General features: G+C 37.0%; 1 protein-coding gene and 1 non-coding gene across 5 annotated transcripts in view; one reads left to right on the forward strand and one right to left on the reverse strand.

Moving 5' to 3' along the window:
- The window catches only part of EDA (ectodysplasin A), a 344,750-nt gene that overhangs the window by 181,364 nt on the left and 150,954 nt on the right, over positions 1-12,432 (reverse strand). The window lies entirely within an intron of this gene.
- Positions 7,037-7,108, forward strand: TRNAY-GUA (transfer RNA tyrosine (anticodon GUA)). Its single transcript has one exon. It is a non-coding gene; the product is annotated as a tRNA-Tyr (tRNA).

Consider the following 12,432-nt stretch of genomic DNA (forward strand, 5'->3'; position numbering starts at 1 on the left):
GTGCACCAGCCCTGAGCGCCCTGTCTCATGCATCAAACCTGGATTGGAGATCTATTTCACATATGGTAATACACATGTTTCAATTCTAGTCTCTCAAATCATCCAACCCTCGCCTTTTCCCACAGAGACCAAAAGTCTATTCTTTGTATCTGTGTCTCTTTTGCTGTCTCACATATACGCTCATTGTTACCATCTTTCCAAATTCCATATATATGCATTAACACACTGTATTGGTGTTTTCTCTTTCTGACTTACTTCATTCTGTATAATAGGTTCCAGTTTTATCCACCTCATTAGGACTGATTCAAATACATTATTTTTAATGGCTGAGTAATATCCCATTCTGTATATGTACCACAGCTTTCTTATTCGTCTACTGACAGACATCTAGGTTGCTTCCATGTCCTAGCTATTTTATATTTCTCTCTTTTGCACCATGTAACACAGTTGTAAAATTTAGATTTATTGGTGATTTCTCATGTTTGTGTGTGTGTGTGTGTGTGTGTGTGTGTTAGTTGTCCAGTCACGTCCGACTCTTTGCAACCCCATCGACTATAGCCCGCTAGACTCCTCTGTCCATGGAATTCTCCAGGCAAGAATACTGGAATGGGTTTCCATTCCCTTCTACAGGGGATCTTCCTGACCCAGAGATCGAACCTGGTTGTCCCACACTGCAGGCAGAATCTTTACCACCTGAGCCACCAGGGAAGCCTTCTGATGTCTAACTTTCCCACTAAATCATAAACTCCACAACGGTGGGATTCATTGTCCTTTTGTCTCCCCCGTACCACCTTATCTTCAGTGAATAGCACAGTGCCGTGCATGTTCTAAGTACTCAACAAATACTTTTTGGATGAATAAATACGTATTTCCAATAAAATACAAATAACTTTGTTGATAATCCCAGTATTAAATCCTCTTTCCTGTTTCATAAAACCAGTCAAGACTATTCATTTAGAAAATATTGTCACCACAGATATGTCCTAACATTAATAAATGATCCTTCTCCATTATACAGAGGAAAATTGAAGTCTAGAGTGATGTGAGTTCCTCAAGGGAGAACAAGGTTTCAGATTCAGATATCTTGAGCTTATCCAGTGTTCCATCCACTATAACACAAAATATACGATGGTACCATAGAAAAATCATGGATTATCAACTCAGGTAACAATGGGTAAAATACTTAACTTCTCCAAGCCTGCTTCTATCTACATATTGAAGATAATATCTGACATTTTTTTTGTGTGTGAGAATGAAAAAAATATAGAGAGCCCCAGCATCATGCCTGACACATGGTAGGTAGTCAATAAAAGGTAGATATGCTGTAACCTAAACTTTAGTTTGTCCATCTTAAAATTCAAGCTTCTGTGTATTGTGTTTCCCTATATCAGAGCATATTATAAACAAGGCAAACACATACATGCAAATAATTTAGAACACCTATTTGTCATTTACATAGTCTTTAGCCATTTTACATATACAGCATGTCCTGATCAGTCCTGTCTGAACTAGAGTACAAGCAGGGACCACAGCTGCTTAATTTCAGTCAGTATCTTGGGCATGTGGTTGCTTAATTAAAACATTTTGTGTTGTGCCGAGTTTAACAGTACAACAAGTTCTTAATTGCTGTACTGAGTTGGACTTTAACCAAAGAGACATATTTACATGGAAGCTCCTACCTGGGAAATAGTTAAAAGTTTTAATAGTTTAGTAGCTTTGTCTCACTTTTCTAAGCAAGAGAGGGTAAAAAAATCACATTTATCTTGGAAAGGCATTTTGAAAAACAGAAAAGATTCACCCAGCTTTAAAAATAGCCAGTGGCTCAGTGTAACAGCATCTATCTGGTTGATAATGAATAAAGTTAATTTCATTCATACCTATTCACACAATTAACAGATATTTGAGTACGTTCTGTGCCAAGCACTGCAGATTCAGTAGAGAACAAAAGCAGACATGGATGGTTCCCCTGAGAGCAGTAGAGTACATTGACTACACATGACTAACCAGGCCCCTTCAGAGGCAGAAAAGGCCAAAATGCTTCTTAATTTCAAGGTTGCTGAAGCTTCTATACTTCTTGTAGCTGTGATACAGAACAGAATTTTACATTAAAGTAAGTTAGTTCAGGGCATATCTCAGGAGAATTAGGGTATTTCAGAAAGGCTTGTTCAAGAACTCCTCACCTCCAAGCAATCCCAGAATAGGACAGCCCAAAGTCATTAGGTTGTTGAGATAAAAATCTCTGAACCAAAAGAAGAAATAAGGAACTAGGTTCTGGGTTCTAGTCATGTGACACTTTATGAACTTAGGCAAGTTACTTACCTCTGATCCTCAGTTTCCTAATCTATTAGATAATATTTCAGCTCAAACAATAATAACAAGATCAATAACAAAGATTCCATGGCAACATTTTAATGAGCAGCAGGGTAGTCTAGATTTCTATGCCAATTTCATACATATTCATTGTAAACTTTTAAACCATTCGATATAATATTAAAAACTACACATTTATTTTGGTAACAGATTTAAATTAAATAATTTTTATGTAATCCAAAGTTTGGAAGGCATACTAAGAGACCATTAAGTTACATGAAAATCATTTCCATTAGCCAGTCATGTTAGATGATTGCCTATCCTAACTCACGAGGCTCTTCTCAGGAGTGAGATTCAGCCATCTCCCTTGGTTGACTGATAATTATTAAGCATTTCTTCCTTATGTGTAACCTAAAATTCCCAATATAGTTTAAGGGTTTTTCTTTTGGCTTTGTCCTTGCAAGAGAAAGAACTGGTGGTTGACATTCTTTTGTAATAACACTTCATAGATGTGGGGGCAATTTTTAAGTAACAACCTCAGGCTTCTCAGCAAACTAAGTAACTCTTTGCTTCCAAGTCTGATTTCTAGGGTCCTTTGAGCTGTACATCTAAAAAAAAAATCAGAAATCTGGTCTATTTTATATAAATGAAATATTAGAAAGTAATGCACATTCTCTATCAGATATAAATTAAAATAGTCATGATTGTGTGTTCAGTCTCTCAGTCATGTCCAACTCTTTGTGACCCCATGGATTGTAACCCACCAGGCTTCTATGTGCATGGAATCTCCCAGGCAAGAATACTGGAGTGGGTTACTATTTACTACTCCAGGCGATGTTCCCAACCCTGGGACTGAACCCATGTCTCTTGTATCTCCTGCACTGGCAGGCGAATTCTTTACCACTGTGCACAGTCGTGATTAAGAGCAACGTAATTCAGTGACATCAGGTATCATGCATGATAAGTGAACCATTTTTCTAAAATAAGTTTTTTTTTAATATAAATGTATTTATTTTAATTGGAGGTTAATTACTTTACAATATTGTATTGGTTTTGCCATACATCAACATGAATCAGGTTTGAAAAAAGTCATCCTTTGAATAACCTATTTCAGACGATAAAAAGCCAAAATACATTTTAATACAGAGAATGTTCACAGAAAAGTTGGTATGGGAACATCTCAGAAACCTTAGTATCTGTATCATCTATACATAATTATTTCAGTCACCCACAAAAATGTTAACATACAAAAGGAAAAAAACAACGACTATTGAATCTTTTCTTTGATAACTGAGGTTTGCTTTCTTTGGGTCTTTAAATATAGGTGATTGGTTCTCAATCATGTAGAACCTTATATTTGTAGGCCTAGCATCTTTCTACAAGATATCACGGTAACCAGGCATAGAATAAAGAACTTAAAACAATTAAAACACAGTGTGGTCACGAAGGTGTTAGACCAAAACCAAGGGTTTTGACATTGCACAGGTTTTCTTTTAGTATTCTGGGCCCTTTCTGCATGATTTTCCTTTTTTATTTATGAATTTAGATGCAACAGAGAAAACCAGCACAGATATTGCCAGACAGTCATTGGCAAGTGTTTGAGTTGAAATAGGCCCAACATTTGCGGTCATAAAAGCTGCCCCAAATGTTTCTGGAAATGACTTGCCTGAGGTCTTACACTTGTTGAGAGGCAAGCTAGGGTGTCTTCCTGACTCTAAATCCAATCTAATACTCTTAACAAAACACTTTTTAATGTTTAAAATTTATAATACATCACAAAGGATAATACAGTGAATACGCATATCCCTACGACTCAACTTGAGAAACAAAACATTGCCAACACAGCTGAATTTCTATGATGTGCTTCATCTCTGACGACTTCACCCTTCATTGCTGCAAAATTAAATGCCATCTAAAATTTCTTGCTTATCATTTTCATGCCTTTCTATGTACACTTCTAAGTGCATGTGTGCTAAGTCGCTTCAGTCATGTCTGACACTTTGTGACTCTATGGACTGCAGCCCACTAGGATCCTCTGTCCAGGGCATTCTCCAGGCAAGAATACAGCAGTGGATTGCCATGCCCTCCACCAGGGGATCTTCTTGATCCAGGTATTGAACAAACGTCTCTTAAGTCTCCTGCACTGGCAGGTGGATTCTTTACCACTAGCACTACCTGGGAACTGTGGTGTTGGAGAAGGCTCTTCAGAGTCCCTTGTAGTGCAAGGAGATCAAACGAGTCAGTCATAAAGAAAATCAATCCTGAATATTCATTGGAAACACTGATGCTGAAGCTGAAGCTCCAATACTTTGGCCACTTGATGAGAAGGGCTGACTCATTAGAAAAGACCCTGATGCTAGGAAGGACTGAAGGCAGGAGAAGAAGGGGATGACAGAGGATGAGATGGTTGTATGGCATCACCGACTTGAAGAACATGAGTTTGATCAAACTACGGGAGTTGGTGATGGACAGGGAAGCCTGACGTGCTGCAGTCCATGGGGTCGCAAAGATTCGGATACGACTGAGCAACTGAACTGAATCACATTTGGGAAAACTTCTAATCTTCCATACATATATATATATATGTACCTACATATATATAGAGAGAGAGCTGTATCTGTATCATCTATATATAATTATTTCAGTCACCCACAAAAATGTTAACATACCAAAGGAAAAAAACAACTACTATTGAATCTTCTCTTTGATCACTGAGGTTTGTATTTTGAAGTAATATACCGATTGGGAATTTTTTTAACTTTATATAAACTGTTTCATTGTATACATATATTATTCTGCAGCTTCCTCTTTTTCGTTCAGCACTGTTTGTGATATTCATCTATATTGATTCATGTAGCTCTAGTTTATTCCTTTTCCTCTAATGTATATTATTCTACTGTATAAATATACTCTAATTTATTTATCCATTCTCTTGCTCACTGAGATTTAAGCTGTTTCCAGTTTCTGGCTATTATAAACAATGTGCCTTTAAAATACAATTGACCCCTCTGATTTCAACAACCAAAGATTTTGTAGAAGTATAGTATGTATTTAGTGGGGAAAAAAATGTGTGTAAATGGACCATGTAGTTCAAAGCCATGTTTTTCAAGGGTCAAGTGTATATTCATGTACATGTCTCCTGACTTATCATGAAAGAATCTCTCTAGGAATTCACGTAGAAGTAGAAGTGCTGGGTCATAAATTATACATACATTCAACTTAAAAAAATATTGCCATACTGTTGTCCAAAAGGGTTGACGTATTTACAGTCCCCCAGCAGTGTAGAAAATGTCTCAGTGTTTAATATTCTGGCCAAAAATTGGAACTGCCAGACAAGGTAACTTTTGCAAATTTGATGGCATGAAATGTTAACTTGATTTTTAACTTGTATTTTCCTGATTACTAGTAACAATGATCATATAGGTCATCTCTTCTGTAAATTGCCTGTTGAAACCATTTTTTAACTTTTGCTTTAATTTTTTAATTATCACACATTAAAATGGACCTTTTTGATGCAGAGCTTCATAAATTCTAATACACATATAGATTTATGTACCCATCACAATGATCTGATACAGAACAGTTCAATTACTCCCATAACACTTTCTCAGGCTTCCCATTTGTAGTCACACCTTCCCCCACTGCAATCCTTGGCAACCATTAATCTATTCTCCATCATTATGGTCAAACCATTTTTCTAATGGGTATCTTTTATTTTTAACTGATTTTAGAAATCCTTTATATGTTCTGGGTAACAATCCTTCACCTGCTGCATGTGCTACAAATATCTTCTCTCAGTTTGTAGGTTACCTTTTCACATTATAATGGTGTCTTCTGATGAACAGAAATTCAAAATTTTAATGTGTCAAATTTATCGACTTTTAATGTTATGGTTGATCACTGGTTTATCTCAAGAATTTCCATACTCCAAGGTCATAAATACATTTTCCTATAATTTTACCTAAGCTTTTTAAAGTATTGTTTTAGTACAACAGTTATTTGTTTCAAGGAATGTACTAAATGCAGGAAACACTCTTCATTCTACTGAGACGTCAGGCTTGTTCTGGCCAGAAAGACACACATCATAAATGCAGCTAACAAGACACTCCCTGGATCTAATCTGGAACGATGCATGACCTTTTAAGTGATAAAAAAGAGTATCCACAATACTGTTGGGCTTCCCTGGTGGCTCAGAGGTTAAAGCGTCCGCCTGCAATGTGGGAGACCCGGGTTCGATTCCTGGGTTGGGAAGATCCCCTGGAGAAGGAAATGGCAACGCACTCCAGTATTCTTGCCTGGAGAACCCCATGGACGGAGGAGCCTGGTGGGCTACAGTCCATGGGGTCGCAAAGAGTCGGACACGACTAAGCGACTTCACTCACTTTCACTACAATACTCTCAGGTGCAATATGGCTCTGACATTGATAAATGTGCAGGGGTCATGGTAAATATGAGACTTTGAGTCTCTTTAAGAGTAACTTCACAAATGTGCTTTGCTTCAAGGAACAGCAAAAGTTTAATAACTGAATGAATCCTACGAACAAAATTTACTTTGTTAAAAAGTAGAGAAATTTTCTCATATTTTAAGTAAAAAATATGTAGTGGATTAAGATGGTTATTATCATAACATATAAGTGGCTGACAGAACTTGGGACATTGCTTTTCCATTGTGTAGTTTTCTCAGTTCCCTTTCCATCATTGACCAGCCTCTAGGCTCTCTGGGACTTCCTTGGTGGCTCAAATGGTAAAGCATCTGCCTGTAGTGCGGGAGACCCAGGTTCGATCCCTGGGTGGGGAAGGTCCCTTGGAGAAGGAAATGGCAACCCACTCCAGTATTCTTGCCTGGAAAATCCCCATGGACAGAGGAGCCTGGTTGGTCTACAGTCCATGGTATCACAAAGAGTTGGACATGACTCAGCAAATTCATTTCTTCTAGGCTCTCTTGGAACAATGAAATTTTTTTCCATGCCTGGGAACCCATAGATACAACCGACAGCATCACAAACTTTTTGGATTTGCTATGATGTCTTTTGGTGCTTAACAAAATTATCACAGTCTATCAGAAGTTCTTAAGAACTTCCCCCTCAAGTACTCTAGCTTAAAAACTGCTAATGAGATATCAAGTTGTTTTTATTGATTTAGGGAATAGTAGTAAAAATAAAATATTCATATTCCTTTGCCCAGAAATTGTACTTATGGGAATTTATCCTTGGTTCAGTTCAGTCACTCAGTCACGTCTGACTCTTTGCAACCCAATGGACTGCAGCACGCCAGGCCTCCCTGTCCATCACCAACTTCCAGAGTTTACTCAAACTCATGTCCATTGAGTTGGTGATGCCATCCAACCATCTCATCCTCTGTCGTCCCCTTCTCCTCCCACCTTTAATCTTTCCCAGCATCAGGGTCTTATCCAATGAGTCAATTCTTCGCATCAGGTGGCCAAACTATTGGAGCTTCAGCTTCAACATCAGTCCTTCCAATGAATATTCAGGACTGATTTCCTTGAGGATGACTGGGTGGATCTCCTTGCAGTCTAAGGGACTCTCAAGAGTCTTCTTCAACACCACAGTTCAAAAGCATCAATTCTTCGGTGTTCAGCTTTCTTTATAGTCCAACTTTCACATGCATACATGACTACTGGAAAAACCATAGCTTTGACTAGATGGACCTTTGTTGGCAAAGTAATGTCTCTGCTCTTTAATATGCTGTCTAGGTTGGTCGTAACTTTTCTTCCAAGGAGAACAGTACGAATTTATCCTCAGGAAATAATTATTTACACCAAGATTTAGCTACAATTATGTTTATTGTACAATTGTTTGTAAGATGAAAAACACGTAAACAATTCTGATGCCTAACAGGAATGGGTTACTAAATATATCAGAGTACATCCATATGATAGAACACTAATTAGCCCCCTTCTGAGCTTCATAGTTTCACATCCAACTGCATACTCAACAGGTCCACCTGTCTATCCATGGGTGAGCTTCTGATCATCCCTTCTTAAACCTAGTCCTTATCTTAGAGTTGGGTGTTCTGTTACTTATAGCCAAAGAGATCTTAATTAGATGTATGGCAAAACCAATACAATATTGTAAAGTAATTAACCTCCAATTAAAATAAATAAATTTATATTAAAAAAAGATGATATGATATGGTAGGATGCAGACTCTAAAATAAAACTTTTATCAGAGGGTTTCTGCCATCTTCATTGGGTTCCCTTTCAAACTACAGATATGCTTTTACTTTGTAGACCAAATGTAGCCCTGAAAAATTGAATTAATCAAATTTTTATAAAATTACAGTTTGACTATTGGCACACCTTATAATTTCATACAACACAGTTTTCATTAGTGACTCACCTTCAAATGGATATCATCTTTGTTGTCTGCATCTTTTCCTTCTTGTGGTGGTTAAGAAGATAAATTTTTAGCACCTGGTTTCCCAGGATCAAATCCCAGTTCTGTCACTTACAAACTGGATACCTTAGACATATTACCTTTGTGTAACTCAGATCACCTTTTTACTTAAAAATTGTAATAATATAGTTCCCACTTGGGAATTCGCTGGCAGTCCAGTTAAGGCTTCACCTTCCAATGTGGGGACTACAGGTTCAATGCTTGGTCGGGGAAGCTAAGATCCCACATACCTCGTGGCCAAAAAACTAAAACATAAAACAGAAGCAATATTGTGACAAATTCAATAAACACTTTAAAAAATGGTCCACATCAAAAAAAATTTTTTTTTAAGTATATAGTGCCCACAAAATGAGGTTTTGTGCAAATAAAGGCTTTAACACAAATAAAGCTCATAAAAAGAGCTTGGTACCAATAAGCATTATATTTTGTTACCATTGTATTATTTTTCCTCCCGAAGTCCCAACTTATCTCTAAATTCTATCCAGTTCTTAGATGTAAACATAAAATCCATGATTAATTTTGTAAATTGAAACTTTGTTTTTTAAAAATGACCATGGTTTGATAGTTGTTAAAGCTGGGTGATGTATACATATAGGGGGAGGCAATTTACTATTCTATCTGTGTATATGATTGAATTTTCCATAATATAAAGTAAAAAGGCTTAAAGGAGGCATATCTTCCCTGACATAAATTAAGTAAAAGCATATATACCCTTCAAAGGGCAATATTTTATTCAAATGAAAATCAAAGTACTATATTTCACTTACTACTCTACTTCAATTGCCTGCTTTGGGGGATAATATGAGAAAATAATACAAATTTAGCATATTTTCTAAATAAATAAATAACAAGAAAATTCCGGACTGCAAAATTTATAATTCATCCAAGAAATTATGTGAGGCATCCTGGATTACAGGTGAACAGTTGTCATCAGTGGTATATTTAAATAGTACATTGTAGAGCAGACCACCTAGAAGCATTGCTCCACTTATTCCAAGAAGACAGTCAGGCACTGATTGATGTTTAACATGTTATTCTATACATATTCTCATACAAAGTTGAGAACAATAACAAATGTTGTTTGCCAAGTGATTCATACATCATTCTGCTATACTTTCAGGCCCAAACAGTCTTGCTAAATATATAAGATATGCTACACATATTAAGGGATTCTTCGCAGCAAGCTATTTCAGTCATTAAGTTGGTCACACACTGGATTTGCTGTCTTGATTAACGTGCTATTAATGAAACTATGATTCAATAAACTATTAATATATAGCTAAGCAACTTAATGGACAAAAGTAGGATCTAATTTCTCTGTCTCTCTGTCTTTATGTCTCCCTCTCTCTCTTTCACACACACACACACACACACACACACACACCCCTTAACAAAGAGATCTTAAAATGCCTTGTCATGGAACAGGTGTTATTGACCTACTAGATTTCCTTTATATATTTTCACCAAACTTCTGTGAATACTCCCAAATCAGAGCTCTTAGGGTTTGTTAAGGATTGGATTTAGTAAAGCGACCACAAGACTGATAATCAAAAAGAGTTCAAGTTGCTCAAGATGGGCTAATCAAATAAACCTAGAGAAACATATTCTAAAGGGTTCTAAAATAGGCCTGGGAATCAGTAACCTTATGTTTAAGATAGCAACATTAATATGTATTTTAACACCAAATTACAAAGCATCCTTTTGCTTCAATTTCCCTGATTCATTTAGGAAAGCCTTGCCATTAGCCACTTGAGATGTTAAACTATTTTAATAGATCACTTATCTAGTTTCTGAGTTTATGACAAGAGAATGTAATCTGCAACCTGAAAAGCAGATAGTCTTAGAACAAATACAAAAAGGAGGGGGAAAAAGAGGGATACAAACGGAACATTTTTTAAAAAGCAGAAGGAAAGCTAGGTTGGAATAGTATCACCAAGATCAAGGAATAGTTTTGAGAAGGTACATAAAATATGGCAGGGACCTCTCCCTTGTGGTCCAGTGGGTAAGAATCCACCTGCCACTGCAGGGGACATGGGTTCAGTCCCCAGTATGGGAAGATCCCACGTGCCATAAAGCAACTAAACCAGTGCACTGCAACTACTGAGCCCAAGCTTTACAAGAGAATCCACTGCAATGAGAAACCTGGGCACTGCAACTAGAGAAAGCCTTCACACAGCAACGAAGACCCAGTGCAGTCAAAAGTAGATAAATATGTAAATAAATAAATTTGTTAAAAATACATGGCAAAAAGATCATGAAAAATAAGGATTGAGAAAAGCCCAATGGGTTTTGGAATTTAGCCTGGAATTACACTGACTCTGATTTTAATGTAATAATGATAGTGGATGAGTGCTATACTGTAACGTATTAAGGAAGGAGGGTAGAGAGGAAATAGGGGTAGCCAGTCCAGAGCATTCATTTGGAATGAATTTGCCCCCAAGAAATCTGAAATGACTTCTTCACCCAATATCTCTGTTAATTTCATAAATCTTTCTGTTTGGTCATGCTCCTGCTATCTCTGGTTCTGCTCAGAAATAAGATCAGATTGTGTTCCCCCCATGGCTCACAAAACATCTTCCTTATTCAAACTGTTCTGATTGTCAACTCATCCAGGAAACCATCCTTATTTCATGCAATGAAAACTATTTCACTGCAACAGTACTGTACTTTCCCCAAGCTCCACTATGTTAAATTTTAGCTGAACTTATTGCTGACATTGATTCCTTATTCTATAATTATTTATTGATCTAGAGATACATTTATACTTCATACCTATCAAAGGAAGACTCAGATTCTGAGGAATATGACCTCTCCTGTGACCTGGTGAATGATCCTCAGAAAATAGTTTGTTAATATGGCCTCAATTCATTCTATATAAGAAGTAATTCTGCAGTACAAGTCAAGGAAGGAGAAAATATCCCAGTTGGTCACAAAACCTCTTTTTACTTCAAGTGTATGTACATGTTGCACATGCTCCAGTAATAGCTTGAGAGCTCAGACTGGTTATATTTTACATGCTATGTCAAGTCTCCCAGAACTGGGTTGGTTTCAAAGATCTTTTCACCTGTTAATTGACAACAGAGAAGCCAGGCATTGTATGCTTTATTGGCTTGCTCCCTAGCCTAGGCTTGCGATTTCTTATCATATATTTAAAACTCTATCACTGAGACAACTTAATTAACAAATCCTCCAGGAATAATGCTCTTCTACAATGAAATTGGCTCTGTTTAAAACAAGCACCATTTCATAATCACACAATGCAGCACTAGTATTGCCGCCCAGACAAACACAGTTGCTAAGATACACATTTGTGTGGCCATAGAAGACCAAAATAACTTCTGGGCAAGGCTCCTTACCTCGTTCCCTTCCCTTCAGTCCAAGGCTCCTTAATGGCTATTTACTGTTTTCTATCACATTTAATGTTATTTCTCTATACACAATTGAAAGTAGAGAAAATTGTTCAGAGGCCAAGAAATCAAATTTTCTGTGTGACTGATTCACCTTTCTACTCCCTCGTCATTTTTCCCCCATCTTGGTGTTGCTTCTAATTTACTGTCTTTTTCCCGTTACCAAGAGGAAAAAAAGGGAAAGATCTTGATAGCAGCTTTCCACATTTCTAGGCACCACAGTCTGTATTCAGTTCTCTTAGTGGAAAACAAACCAGGGAGTGACGTGGCTGTAGCTACTTCTGAGAACAAAATAAGAA

This window comes from Capricornis sumatraensis, chromosome X (assembly GCF_032405125.1).
Source record: "Capricornis sumatraensis isolate serow.1 chromosome X, serow.2, whole genome shotgun sequence".
In the NCBI taxonomy this organism is placed as follows: domain Eukaryota; kingdom Metazoa; phylum Chordata; class Mammalia; order Artiodactyla; family Bovidae; genus Capricornis; species Capricornis sumatraensis.